The 15519-nt window shown below is 40.2% G+C and overlaps 1 pseudogene; it reads right to left on the bottom strand.

Moving 5' to 3' along the window:
• Nucleotides 1–1008: 1008 nt before the first annotated feature.
• LOC127528735 (uncharacterized) lies at nucleotides 1009–14622 on the bottom strand (annotated as a pseudogene).
• Nucleotides 14623–15519: the final 897 nt, after the last annotated feature.

The following is a 15519-nucleotide window of genomic DNA, read 5'->3' as shown; positions in this document are numbered from 1 at the left end:
CAGACACCTTTCCTACAATGTTCAAAAACACCCTGGTAACCCCATTCATTACAAAACTAACAATCAATCCCAAGTTAGCAACTACATACAGCCTGTCTCTCTGCTTTATTTTCTTTTGAAAACATTTGAACATGATGTGTCTAACCAAGTCTCTTCTTTCATTGTACAGAATGGATTGCTCACTCCAGACCAGTCTGACTTCAAAAGGAACCACTCTACTAAGACAGCTCTACAAATTGTGGTCAACCACCTACGGTTAGAGCTATCAACATGTCATCAGTTTTCATTCTTCCAGATCTCTCCTCTGCTTTTGACATAGTCAAACATGGGATCCTTCTTGCTACTATCTCTGACTATGACATCACCAAGCCTGCTGGTCTGAATGGAATCAGATGGTCTGAGTCCTACATCTTGGACAGATCAAATCGTGTGTCCTTGTGAAGAGATATGTCAAGCATGCATCAGACATGCTCTTTTCTCTCTACACCAATTCACTGGGCCCTATCATCCAATCCCCTGGTTTCTCATATCAGTGCTATGCTAACGATACATGGCTGTACCTTTCATTCCCTCCTGAGGACAACATGCTATCAGCTAGAGTCTCTGCATGTCTTACTGGTATACAGTGTATGCCTGGATGAAGGCCTACCATCTACAGCTCAACCTTGCAAAGACGGTGCCACTTATTATCTCAGATGGCCAGTTTGTTTAATTCCTTATGTCTGAACAGCTTCATTCATTGTCACTAACATTTGCCAAGTAAGTATGTTAGCATGGGCTGGTGATTCATGAGCTGCGATCTTTCTATGACCACATTTCAACTGTCTCTTGTTCATGAAGATTCACTCTGCATAACGCCCTCAAAATCATACCTTATCTGACTGAGTATGCAGCACAACTTCTGATCCAGGCTTTGGCCTTGTTGCATCTGGATTACTGAACCTCAGAACTAGCAGGATAAACTGCATGTACCATGAAGCCACTGCAGATGGCATGTCACTTTTCTCTTCAGGTCATTACATTTGCTCCCGGTAGCAGCATGGATTTCAGATCCTTGATTCTTGCCTACAGAGCAGTCAGAGGGTCTGTGTATATGGAGACATTGTTGAGGTGCTATGCTGTTTCTGCCAGTGAACAGACTCTGGTGATTTTACCTCTTTGTGGTATCAATCCTCAATCCAGATTTTTTTTCATATAAGGTTCCTATTTGGTGGAATGAGCTGCATGCCTTCGTCTGAAATGCTGATTCCCTCAATGTGTTTAACTGTTTGAGGGCTAAATATTTTTTCTCAAAAACTCAGTTTTCTGAAAAGCACACAAAGCAAAGGTTTCACACATAAATCAATATAAAATGTCTTTTGGTATTTGCTGACGCTGCTCTCAGCGCCTATCTAATGTCTTTGGCAGCTTCACAAGGGTGGGTAAACCGTCACCAGTGTGACAGGTGTCTGGTTACTCTTACAGGTAATCTAACCTAGACACTTTAAAAATATCCAACTACGCCACCCAGTTTTACAGTATTAAGAGACTGGGAACTCTTGAAATTTAATGATAATAGCACACAGGTTTCTATAAATTGGGTGGTGAGTAAACACACAACAAAAGACAGTAATTTCAGGAAAAGCAACAGTAACTTCTATTACACAAGACAATATAAAGTACATTAAAAAGATAAACAAACATAAAAAATCTAACAATATCAGGAACGAAATTCCTTTTTTTAAAAAGGAAAGCACACAGTCCACACTCTTACAAGTTTGTTTAAAACGAGAATTGGAGGATACAACCTTTAGAGGTGCAGAGTCCAGTTTGTGCACTGTGTTACCCCAACAATTAATCCTCCAACTGTCCACGGATGCACTGTGTTCACCAAACGCTCGTTTCCCAACAGAAGTCTTGTCAAATCATAGATTCCCTGTCAGCGTCTCTTCGTTGTTCTTTCTATTCCACTCTGGGCTCCTTGTGTTGCTGCGACTTAGGCAAGCCTCACTTCTCGTCCACCAGCTTTGCTCGGTCCTTTCATGCGGCTTCCTTCTCTCGCTGGACCCGTAACCGGCGTCTTCTTGTGGAGCTGTCTCTTCCTCCCTGGAGGTAAGTGTTGCCATCCTTGTGCCTCGTGTCGTACCAGCCACATACCCTAGACTGCCTGCGAGCCTCTGTGCTCTGCGCAAGTGTCTTGGAGTTCTCAGTGAATTGTCCCTCAAACTGCCTTGTCCTGCCCAGAAGTTTAAATGTCCTTCAGTCCCTGCCTAGATCAACAGGACAATGGATTAAACAATGGCACATCCAAATTTCCTGGGTTTAACAAATAGTGTAAACACAGGTTAACAAAATCTATTGTTATCAACTATCAATGAGTACAAACCATCTAGATCAGTTAACATCAAATGTAAACATGGAAAAATATTTATTTATTTTTTATTAATTTTATTGTAATCATTCGTTACATATAGATCAATTTTTACAAAAAATAGGATTGAAAACAAATCAAACCCCACCCTTGAGAAGGAGAGCATGGCCAAAGGAGTAAAACTTAAGGCTTGTAAACATGCCTAAATTATTGAGTTTAATAGGGCAAAAAAAGATAAATGGAGAAGGAAATAAACATGGAAAAATATTTAGATCGGCTAACATCACATTATAATGTGACCTTGAGAGATGCTCTGGATGCAGTGGCTCCCCTTAAAACAAAAGTGATCAAAGCACATAGAAACTCTTCCTGGTTTAATGAAAACACTCAAGCTCTTTGTTGTGATGTGAGATTTTGCATACAATTTGAGAAATATTTTGTATGTCTTTATTTGTAACTTAGGCCAAGGCAATGTAATAGTACTGTTACATTAGTGAAAAGCATTCATGTTTACAACCCCCACCCCCACCAGGACTGAGTCTCTTTCAATTTTATGACAAAGTTGGTGGGGAAAGTGCCTAAAACAAGTTTGGTAAATGATTCTCCAAAGTCTCTCAACTCCTACACAAAGCCAGGCTGCCTAACTGCCAAACTTTAGCTCAACAAATGGTTTTGGGGGATGGCAGGTGTGAAGATGTTTTCTGTTCCCCCATTGGTCTGAAGTATGGCTGTTTGGAACTGGCTTGTATCAGAAGCCTTTAAGTACTATGACATCTTATTGGCTCTAGGGGTTGGACAGAACATTTATAAATTTGCTCACTCCCTCACTCTATCTATCTTACTAACATCTGATGAAGGAACATCTCTTACCAACTGATGAAGGAGCAGCTTATACACACCATGAACTGAAAAGGACAACACAATGAAGAGCACAGCTCGGCAGCCATATTGAGACAGGCATGCTGCCTGTTCTAAATAAAGCTGACCACCAATGATGCCTTAACTAGAGACATTTTTAAGTAACTAACAAGTCTTGTGTGCCGCCTGAAACTACACATCACCATTTAATCAGGTTGTAAGGTTGCCAATATTCAAATGTACTTTGCATATTGTTAGTATTTGTTTGGAGGATGTGATGTACTGCATGTAGCTTTTTCTGAAGTTAATCATTAATGAATTTCTACTTTGGTAATAATGAATCTCATTCACTGATATAGAGTCTTATCTGAGTTTTAATATAAAAATGATCACTGCATAGACCATCTGAGGTAATAATATGTTGGAAATGTGGTGGATAGATTAGGTTTAAAAACAATTTTGCTTTTAAGATTTGTTTTGCATCTGTTCTGATAGAATGGGATTTAACAGCTCCCATTTCCTAAAAAAAACATGGTTTCTAATTCCAGTCCTGGAAGCCTGAGGTTTGTGTTTTCAGCACTGTGCAATATCTGCCTTGTGCACTGCAGGAGAGCCTATACTTGTTCTGATTAATACATGTTGTTCTGTGAATGAATACGAAGGGGGACCCAAAAATAACCGGAATTTTGTTGTTGTTAGGTTGGTACTTGTAGTACTTGGTTGGGCCGCTAGGGCGATCTAGTTACACTCCTCACAAGTCAGTCTGCCAGGTGCCATTAGACTGGAAGGTTGTGCTTGTGTTCAGTGACTTTTTTTGTAAAAGTAGGTTGCGCAACAGTGTGAAAAGGAAACGCCCTGATTTATGGGAGTCGGGCGATTGGTTCTTTCATCATGACAATGCTCCATCTCACACTGCTCTCAGCATTCGCCAATTTTTGGCAAGAAATGGTATGACAACCCTGAACCACCCACCCTACTCACCGGATTTAGCTCCGTGTGATTTCTTTTTGTTCCCTAGGATGAAAAAAGACTTGAAAGGAAGGCGTTTTGCTGACGTCGAAGAGGTAAAACAAGAAACGACCACAGCATTAATGGGCATTACTTCAGACGAATTTAAAAAATGTTTCAAACAATGGAACAAATGGTTAGATAAGTGTATTTCCGCCAATGGAGAGTACTTTGAAGGAGACTAATTGTAGTTTGTACAGAAAATTAAATTAAACACGTTTTAAAAATATTTCCAGTTATTTTTGGGTCCCCCCTCGTATTACTTACCCCAAATTACATACTTCCCCAAAGACATACAATTTTGTATTCATTCAGTGAAAAACTTTTTTTCTTGAAATTTTCATTGTTATGCATAAACATCAATAACGAAAATTACCTTTTGAATGAATTCCATGGTGCAAGCACCTTCAACTTGTTCCTGCAGGTAGAATTTGTAGAAGCTTCCTAGCAAAACAGCCAATCTTGCCAAAGTCTGAGTGTGGTTGAACCTGTCCCTCAACAGACACCATCCAATGCACCGGAGTTACCTACAGTGCACAAATTACATTTATGAATTTCCATTCACACATCCATTCAAATATGTTCCACACTTTATCCAAGGAACTATTGATGTATATCCTTTTTGAGAGCATGCAACATTTAATGAATAAGATGTCTCTTTAGTTAGCTAAAATGAACTACATACCTTGAATGACAAGTCCTGGTGATTCTGGCAGTGTCAAAACTCTTTGGATGTCTGCCGCCGGGGCTGACACCTGCAACAAAATACAGTACATGATTCAACTAGTACAATATCCAAACACCCTTCATTATTATTATAAACTACAAATCAACTAGTCTGCGATAATGGAATGACCAAGTCACAGTATAAAAATATTTTCCAATGTCTAAACATAATATAGTATATGGTCTCCTTTATCATCAAGTCCTTCCGTGAGAACCCTAAATACAAACAGGACTATTTCATTTATGTTAGGTAGAATGCCCAGAGGGGACTGGAACCCCTGCAGATTTTATTTTTTTCTCCAGCCGTCTGGAGTTTTTTTTTTTTGTTTTTTCTGTCCCCCCTGGCCATCGGACCTTACTCTTTTTCTATGTTAACTAATGTTGTCTTATTTTAATTTCTTATTTTGTCTTTTATTTTTCTTTTCTTCATTATGTAAAGCAATTTGAGCTACTTTTTTGTATGAAAATGTGCTATATAAATAAATGTTGTTGTTGTTGTTGTTATAGAGGAAGTAAATATTGAATACGAATTCTATATGAACTCACATTAGCTTGAAGAAACAGTTGTTCCTCCTCCTCTTGGAAGTGATCCATCAGCAGTAGGATGATACAGTATGAAATATTGTTTTCTTCACGTTTTCTTCACTTTCTTTATACTTAGAAAGGACACTTAGCACATTATCATTTATTGGTTTCTCCTCAAAGAATTTAAGAATTATCTTTCCCTATCCTTCAATGGTCTCCTTCATTTTTAAAATGAATAAAGCCACTTCTACAAGAACAAATATGGCCAATTCTCCTTTAAGTCTAATATGGGGGCAGATGGAAATTAATTTATAGTATGTTGCTGTAGATAGAATGTTAACTCCTTCAATTTGTGCAATTGCCTGGAGTCTGCGCCTGGCATCTCTTCTCTAGAATAAAGTTTAACCATTTGCTGATGCTTGTCTTCCAAGCACTGTTCTGTTTCACCTGTTGGTAAGATCTCTGGTTGCCACATCACACATCAATTTTGATCTGGTGGTCCTCCAGGAGGTTTACAGGGTAATGTACCTGAAAATGACAATCAGTCTTCTGCATTGACCAAGGCTATTGTTTCGATTGACATGCTCAACTCTACATTTAATTTGTGACAGCAGAGATCCAAACACACTCCCTATGACATTGTCATTGCTTAAAATATCTGCAAAACTATTTGGGTACTGTTTAACAATATTTTAAGCCACAATGAGACATTGTTGTCTTGATGGATTTGTTTCATGTTCTCCGATGACATCAACCACTAAACTGACCATCTGTCTTCTGTTATTGGGTGAGGGTCTGGAGTTGTTAATACTGGCAGTATTCAAACCAGGTGGCATTTTCTCCCAAGGTATTTCAAAAATGTCTGGCCATGAGCATGCTCTGTACAAAACAACTGGCACACTTCAACTACTTCCTTGTGATGGTGTTGAGTGATCAGATGAGCTATCTAATGTAGTTAGATCTGAAAAAGTAACATTTTACAAGTTGCAAAAACTCTCTTAATTTTCAGAATTATTACTTGTTGAGTATATTTTAAAGAAAGGCAATTTACTGTAGCTGCAGTCATTAATTTTTATTTCATTACTGTAATTAAAAGGTAAAGTGACACCTGAATAATGCATTTCCATTTATACATACCTTTATATTTCCATGCTCCTAGCAGCTTGCGGCACTGAATAGGTCAGAGGTGTTCCAACAGATCTTCTTCTTAAGGTTTAGCCCACTCTCTAAACCAATACTAAACAACTTTTTCCATAGGATTTTGACTGCTTCACTGAAAGACTGGTAAAACTGACAAGATGTCAATGTCAATTTATTTATATAGCACATTTAAAACAACATAGGAATGCTGTGGAAAAAAAGTGTTTTACAATAAAAGAAGGAAAAAATATACAATTAACATAAATAACATAAATAGAAATAAAATAAATGAACATAAATAAAATAAATAATAAATAGAAGTAAGATTACATAATCACAATGAGGAAACCATCAGTATTACTGAAGGTCACGGAAAGCAAGTGAATAGAAATGAGTCTTTAATCTTGTTTTGAACAGTTCAATTGTAGATGACTCCTTTATGTAATGAGGTAAAGAGTTCCACAGGCGAGGAGCAGTAGCGGCAAAAGCCCTGTCCCCCTAGTTTTACACTTGGTACGAGGGACAACAAGAGACAACTGACCAGAAGATCTAAGCACTCTAGATGGCTGGTGTAAAGCACACAATTCAGATAAATAGGCAGGAGCAAGCCCATGTAAAGATTTAAAAACTAGCAACAAAATTTTAAAATCAATTCGAAAACTGACAAGCAGCTAGTGTAAAGAAGCTAATATTGGAGAGCGGCAGCATTCTGGACCAACTGTAACCTGCATATCAGGGATTTGCTAATCCCAGAATACAGCAAGTTGCAGTAATCAAGGCGAGAAAAGATAAAAGCATGAGTAGCTTTCTCAAGATCCCTAGAAAATAAAAAAGGCTTGCTTTTACCTAAAAGACGAAGCTGGAAAAAGCAACTCTTGACTACAAAAATAATCTGTTTCTAAAAAGAGAGGTTACTGTCAAAAATAACGCCAAGATTGCAGACTTGAGGTTTGCAAAAGACAGAGAAAGAGCCAAGAAGTCCAAGACCAATTTGGGCTTTAGCTGATGGACCCACTATAAGCACTTCTGTTTTATTTTGATGTATTCTTTGATAAAATCTAAAGTGCAACAAGTATGGAAAAGTGTGGTGAAGTACTACAACAGATAAGCCACATATTTCATATTCTGGCAAAGGGTAATAATCTAAGAGATCCTCTTGATAAACACAAACCAGATTTGGTTTCTTTGTTGAATCCACTGAGCAAAATATTCAGACAGAATGTTGCATCATAGACAAAGCAGACAGCACAGTTTCTGTGAACAAGAATCAACTTAATTTTTCCAACCTGCAAATTATCATCATCTCTACTCAGTAAAGCAATCATGCCCTTTTTATACTTGGTTCTTTTTAATTTAATTTCATTTGCAGCAATTGTAACTGCAGAATGAAAATAAAAACCAGCTACTGATTCTGTGATCTTAACATGTTGTCATCAGCATAAAATTCAGTCCCTTTATCCACTTGTACAGAGAGCTGAATGTAGCTGTGTTTTTCCAAAATTGTGAAAGTTCAGCAGCTCTAACTTAAAAATGGGATTCAGCAAAAGCCTGACGCACCAAAATGATTCCACAGACAAAATATCTTCGTTTTTAAAAGTTTTAGTTAAAATTCAAGGTAAAACAGAAAAGAAAAATAGCAAAAAAAAAGGGGAAAAATTCTTGTTAAGAAAAGTTCTGTTCAAAGCTTAAATCTTGTTGCATTTCAAATCGTTACTAATCACTTAACGTTTCTGAACCATTTCTAAATGACGGTCAGAAAACTGTATGCCTATCCCATTTCTAAGTTGAAAATGGGTCTTTCAAGTCCCTGTTTACTGGGACCTGTTCTAAACACAACTGACTCAATTATCACACTATTTCTCAGTTATAGCAAGAAGGTTCTATCTCTTACTAACTTATAGGGGGAAAGAGTATACCATTGTCTATGACTTTGAAAGAAATTTATATTCTATTCAAATTAAGCAAACATTAATATGAGTTTAACTAAAAACTTTAACTTTCTAAGATTGGCTCTTACATTTCCGGGTATTGGCAAATACTCTTTAGTCCATCTTTTCCAAAACAAACCAGCCATGTATACAATTTGCTTCCAGCATCTTCTTGGGTATGGTTCATTTTCTGAAACAAGTTCAGGTGGCATTTCAGGTTGTGTTTTCATTAACAGCAAGTGATTGGGTGTGAGTGGTTCTAAATCATTTGGGTCATTTGATGTCTTTGTAAGGGGTCTGTTATTGAGTATTGATTCCACTTCACACATCATTGTATGAAGAATTTGACCATCAAGTGTTTGTTGGATTAGTGTTGAATTTAAAATCTTTCTTATGCTTCTGATTTGTCTTTCCCACACTCCACCTTGATGAGAGGCTGATGGTGGATTGAAAGTCCATTTGATTTCTTTCTGCATCATAGCGTTGCCGATTTTTTCGTGTTCTAAATTTTTGTAGCTTCTCTTAGCTCTCTTTTTGCTCCAACAAAATTTGTTCCGTTGTCTGAGCGCATGATTTTAACTTGACCTCTTCTACTCATAAATTGGAGTATGGCTTGGATACAAGAATCAGTATCTAAGCTATGTGCAATCTTTATGTGCGCAGCTCTGGTTGTTAAACAAGTGAAGATTACTCCATACCTCTTGACCAGACTTCTTTCTCTTTTGACTAAAAAGGGACCAAAATAATCGACTTCAACATTAGTGAACGGTGGTTGGTTGGGTGCTAGGCTATCTTCTGGCAAATCTGCCACTTTTTGCTCCCCTGCTTTCGCATTGTATCTTCTGTACGTTGTGCAAATTATTTTTCTGATAGCTGAGTTTGCTTGAGGTATCCAGTATTTCTGGTGTAATTGTGCAAGCACATAGTTGCGCCCACAATGTCCGATTTGTTTATGAATGTGCTGCAATATGAGAGAAGCCAAATGTGAATGCTTGTGAAGAATTGCAGGATGTTTAGCTTCTTCGGGCATTGCAGCTTTGCAGAGTCTTCCTCCAACTCTCAGTATTCCATCTTGTATGATCAGGTCAAGTTTATAGATTTGACTGTTCTTTTTTACACAAGCCTTTTTCTTTAAAGCCTTTAATTCTTCTGGAAATGCTTGCTGTTGACTGAGGCGGATAAGCTCTCTTTTGGCTTTAGCTAGGTCTTCTAGAAAAATTGGACTTGGTTTTAAAGTCAGTTTATACCTTTTCATGTGCTTTGTGATGAGTGATTTTTGTTTTTCTGGATTACTTTTAGATTGACTGACTTCTAGTTGAAATGTTTTTCTTTCATTTCTTAAGTGCAGCAGTATGTCTTTAAACTTGAGGAACCAAGCCACTGCTTTCTTCAAGTGATGCCAATCTGAAAAGTAGGTGATTAGTTTGTTGATGGGCTTGGTTGCCTCCTCTATTCTAGTCATGTTAACTGCACAAGTTTTAACTTCTGCATCATCTTCAAAAAGTGAATCGTTCAGTTGATCTGGTCTTTTTGGCAACTCACGTTCTGGCTTCAGTAAGAAACTTGGACCTTGTGACCATGTGGTGCTTTTGAGAAAGTTTTCTATGCTTAGCCCTCTGGATGCTTGATCAGCCGGGTTAAGGGCAAATGTGACATACCTCCACTGTGAAGGTTGTGAATGATCTCTGATCACAGAGATTCTGTTGGCAACAAAGGTCTTGAATCGAGTGCTTTCATTTGAAATGTATTTTAGCACTGTGGTGCTGTCAGTTCAAAATGTAGATTCTTGTAAGGACATTTGGAGCTCACCTTTTAGCATTTTGTCCATTTTAACTGCCACAACGGCTGTTGTCAGCTCCAGTCTTGGAATCATGACCTCCTTCAATGGTGCAACTCTTGACTTGCCCATCAGGAATGAACAATGCTTTTTGCCCTCTTCATTGGTTAAGACAAGGTAAGTGACAGTGCCATATCCATCTTCACTGTATGATGAAATAAGATCACAAACAAAATATAAAGTGTTGGGGAATTGCCCCGTATATTGCTTGGATGCAATAGATGGTCAAACGATTCAAAAATAAATCATACATTCGACAAAAAAACATGGGTCTAAGCAGTTCATTTTATACAGTAGGAAAAATGGCTACAGGAACTGATGTGGCAGGAAGTTTAGGTGGATGCGGAAATGTCGTTATCCGGAAGTGGCGTCATCATTGAGGGACCGGAAATGACGTCATTCGGACTGGACGGAAGTGACGTCATCAAAATAGGACCGGAAGTGGATGGGAAGCCATTTTCCATGGTGAGATTTGTGAGTGGGTTATTTTTCTTCCTTGGTTCTAAAAAAGTAGAGAGATAGGCATCAGCACCACAATGCAACCCTCCATCTGATAATAAATCGCTCACCTCTGGGCTTGTTGACTGCCTCCTAAGCGCACTTGTGTGACATGACCCCCCCCTCAGCCCAGACCTATCGGTTCGGAACTGAACTGAGAGGTCGTAGATCCAGGAGAGGGCATCGGCGTTGGCCTGAAGAGAACCTCGACGATAAGTGACTCTGAACCTGAAAGGTTGCAATTCCAAAAACCACCTAGTGACACAAGGATTAGACTCCCGATTCAGAGCCATCCACTGTAAAGCAGCATAGTCTGTCACCGGAGTAAATTCCCGTTCCAACTGGTAGTAATGAAGTTGTATCACAGCCCACTTAATAGCCAAAGCCTCTTGTTTCACTGCCGCATACCTGGTCTCCCTATCCAACAATTTCTGGCTGAGGTACATCACGGGGTGTTCAGCACAGCTGATGCATTGGCTCATCACAGCACCCAATCCTGTGTCCGATACATTGGTCTGGAGAAGAAAAGGATAAGAAAAGTTAGGGGATTTCAAAACATGTGCTGATGTCAGGGCCAATTTCAAGTCACAAAATGCGGCTTCAGTAGAATCATCCTACACCACTATAAGAGGAGCCCGTTTCTTTGTCAAATTAGAGAGAGGCGTAGCCCTCTCGGAAAAGCGAGGAACAAAACGATGATAGTAGCTCGCTAAACCCAAGAAAGCTTGCACTTGCCTCTTAGTTATCGGACAGGTCCATTTAGTAATGGCATCAATCTTAGAACACTGGGGTCGAACCGAACCACCACTCACTAGATAGCCTATATACTTAGCTTCATTCAACCCAAAGAAACATTTCTTCGGGTTGATCCTCAGCCCGGCCTGAGCAAGTGAGGCAAGAACGGCTAAAACCTGTTGTACATGATCCTTCCATGAGCCAGAATAGATAACAACGTCATCAAGTTAGGCGACACAGTAGGAATTGTGGGGCTGTAACAGTTTATCCACCAGATGTTGAAAAGTCGCTGGTGCCCTGTGCAAACCAAAGGAAAGGACCCTGTACTGCCAGTGTCCACTAGGTGTACTAAAGGCATTTTTTTTCTTTGGTGGAGGACGTTAAGGGAATTTGTCAGTACCCTTTCATCATATCAAGAGTAGTTACAAAGTGTGCATTCCCCAGCCTCTCGAGGAGATCATCCACGCGAGGCATGAGATAAGCATCAAATCTGGAAACCTGATTGAGTCATCGGAAGTCTTACAAAACCTCCACGAGCCGTCAGGTTTAGGAACTAAGACGATTGGACTAGACCATGGACTATAACTGTCTTCAATAAAGCCCATGTCCGGCATCAGTCTAATTTCCAATTCAACTTCTGCCTTCTTTGCCTCGGGAAGTCTGTAAGGGCGTTCTCGGACAATAACCCCCAGGTCAGTTATTATATCATGCTCAATTAATGTAGTGTGACCTGGTTGCTCGCTTACTACTTCCGGAATGGACAAGATAGCAGTTTCTAGCTCTTGTCGTTGTCTCCAAGACAAATTAGATCCGAAATTAAGGGGTTGATATGAAATGAAAAGGGAGTGTGGCTGACCTCCGCCTCTCTATCCTTCCACAGTTTCAGCAAATTGATGTGATAAACACGCTCACATGGTCAACGATTAGGTTGTTTAACTAAATAATAGATGAGCCCTTTTCATTCCTTAATTTCATATGGCCCTTGCCAATGTGCCAGTAATTTAGAATGGGAAGTAGGGATGAGCACCATAACACAATCCCCCGGGTGGAATTCCCGGAAGGTGGTGTTTCTATTATAATATCGCACCTGTGCTGCTTGAGCCTTTTCTACATGTTCATTGAGCACGGGCCTAATTTTATTTAATCTATCACATAACTGTGCGATATATTCCGAAATATTAGAGGATGGGAGGACCTCTTCATCCCAGCCTTCTTTTAGCATATCCAATAGTCCTCTGGGTTGTCTTCCATTCAGGTGTTCAAAAGGAGAAAAGCCCGTTGAGGTCTGAGGGACTTCCCGACAGGCAAAAAGCACGAGGGGAAGTAACTTATCCCAGTTTCTTCCATCCTCACTAACTACCTTGCGCAACATCTGTTTACGTGTTTGATTAAAGCGATCTACCAGTCCATCAGTTTGCGGATGGTAGACTGATGTTTTCAGATGCTTAATTTGTAGTAACCTAGCAACCTCCATGAACGTCTCCGACGTGAAAGGAGTTCCTTGGTCTGTTAATACCTCTTTGGGAATCCCAACACGAGCGAATATCCCTACTAATTCGCGTGCGATTATTTTGGAAGTTGCTGAGTGCAAGGGAACAGCTTCAGGAAATCGCGTGGCATAATCGACCATAACTAATATATATTTATGACCACGAAAGGAGGGTTCCAAGGGACCTACCAGATCAACCTGACCCTTTCAAACGGGATATCAATGAGGGGTAGAGGAATAAGAGGAGCACGGTCCTTTCTAGGAATCTGAAGAATCTGACATTCTGGACAAGAAGTACAGAAATGTCGGACCTCCTCATTTATCCCATGCCAATAAAATCTGAACTTAATACGTTCTAAAGTTTTTTCGGTCCCCAAATGGGCTCCGAGTAAATGGGCACGAGCTAATTCACACACTTGACGACGATACGTGCGTGGTATTAGCAATAATGTCCGTCTTTCACCGTCATGTTCAACCACGTGATATAATAAATAATTTTTTATTACAAAGTAGGGCATTCGTGGTGTAGGATTTACGGACATATGTCCGTTTACTGAAACAACAGCATTTCTTGCAAATTTTAAGGAATCATCGTTTCATTGTTCCCTTTTAAAAGAAGAAGGTGTAAATTTGAAACGCGAAGCCACTTCCATAATAGGGTCACGGGCAATTTCGAGGGGCAGAGCTACAGTCTACTCAGGTCCTTTGGGAGGTGGAGTGCCTCTCGCAAGCAGTAAATAAATTACCTACCCCCCCCCCCACCCAAACTTGAAACAGCGCGGTGGATAGGTCGGTATTTCTTTCCTTCGAGCAGAGGCTTCAGGAGGAGATCAGGTGGGCTCAGAAAAAGGTACATGAACCTGTCGGGTTAGGCGAGAGGACTGTTCTGACCCTTCTGATTTACAGACCGCCCAATGATGCTCCACCACTTCCACGAGGCTATCCATGGAGGTTAACTTGCTGGGCAAGTTTTTCAGGGAGAGCATTTATAAAGGTTTCCACTGTCAGTAATTCGGCCATGCGTTGGGCACTATTAACATCTGACCTTAGCCAACAGCCCACTTTGCCCCAGACCTCATAAACCTGGGTACGAATCAATCACTCCGGATCGAACTTCCACTCTCACCTCTCCCTCGCCTGCCGTGCCGCAGATACACTGTAGCGTTTAAATACCTTGTTTTTAAGTAGATCGTAGTTAGCGGCCTGCTCCTCAGTTAGATCATAATAGGCTCTCTGCGCCACCCCCTTCAGATAAGGTGCCAGAATGTATGCCCATTCCGTCTGCGGCCATGCGTTGCGTTTAACGGTGCGTTCAAAAATCAAAAAATAAGATTCCACATCATCTTCTTCAGTTAAATATGTTAAGACAGGTGGGGACTGACCGTGAAGTCTCTGCTGTTACTGCTGCCGCTGCGTGAGCCTCCGATTCCACCAGCCGGGTCCTCATATTGCCGAGCTGAATTTTTACTTGCTGGAGTTCAGCCATCATGGTATTCAGCACAGTGTTCAGGTCTTGTTCCTCTGTCATCCTGGAACAATTGTATCCGGCCGACTACGCCAATTGTGATGAAATAAGATCACAAACAAAATATAAAGTGTTGGGAAATTAACCATATATTGCTTGGATGCAGTAGATGGTCAAACGATTCAAAAATAAATCATACATTCAACAAAAAAAACATGGTCTGAGCAGTTCGTTTTATACAGTAGGACAAGATGGCTACAGGAACTGATGTGGCAGGAAGTTTAGGTGGATGCGGAAATGTTGTCTTCCGGAAGTGACGTCATCATCGAGGGACCGGAAGTGACGTATTTGGGGCTGGATGGAAGTGGCGTCATCACCGAGGGACCAGAAGTGATATCATTTGAACTGGACGGAAGTGATGTCATCATCGAGGGACCGGAAAAGTGACATCATTCGGACTGGACGGAAGTGACATCATCAAAACAGGACCAGAAGTGGATGGGAAGCGATTTTCCATGGTGAGATTTTGTGAGTGGGTTATTTTTCTTCCTTGTTTCTAAAAAAGTAGAGAGAGAGGCATCAGTACCACAATACAACCCTCTGTCTGATAATAAATCGCTCACCTCTGGGCTTGTTGACTGCCTCCTAAGCGCACGTGTGTAACAACTGGCATCTGCAAAATGGTGCATTTGTGCTGTCTTTATGGTTCCAAACCTGGTAGGTTTGAAGCATATGTTCACTTTATACTCTGTAAGTAACTGCAAATCATCCATCCATTTTTTCCATTTCTGAATGTGTGACTTCTACTTCTTCATCCCACCCAAATTTGTCTTTGCATAAGTCTCTTAGAATAAGCTTTGCTGGCAGTAAGGCGGGTGCTAGAAAACCAAGTGGATCATAAATTGAGCTAACAACAGACAGAGTACCACGCCTTGTAGCAGGCTTGTTTTGTAACTTAAT

Source organism: Erpetoichthys calabaricus, chromosome 7, assembly GCF_900747795.2.
Source record: "Erpetoichthys calabaricus chromosome 7, fErpCal1.3, whole genome shotgun sequence".
In the NCBI taxonomy this organism is placed as follows: domain Eukaryota; kingdom Metazoa; phylum Chordata; class Cladistia; order Polypteriformes; family Polypteridae; genus Erpetoichthys; species Erpetoichthys calabaricus.
Note: the sequence above shows the minus strand (reverse complement) of the source record. Positions and strands in the feature narration are given on the sequence as shown.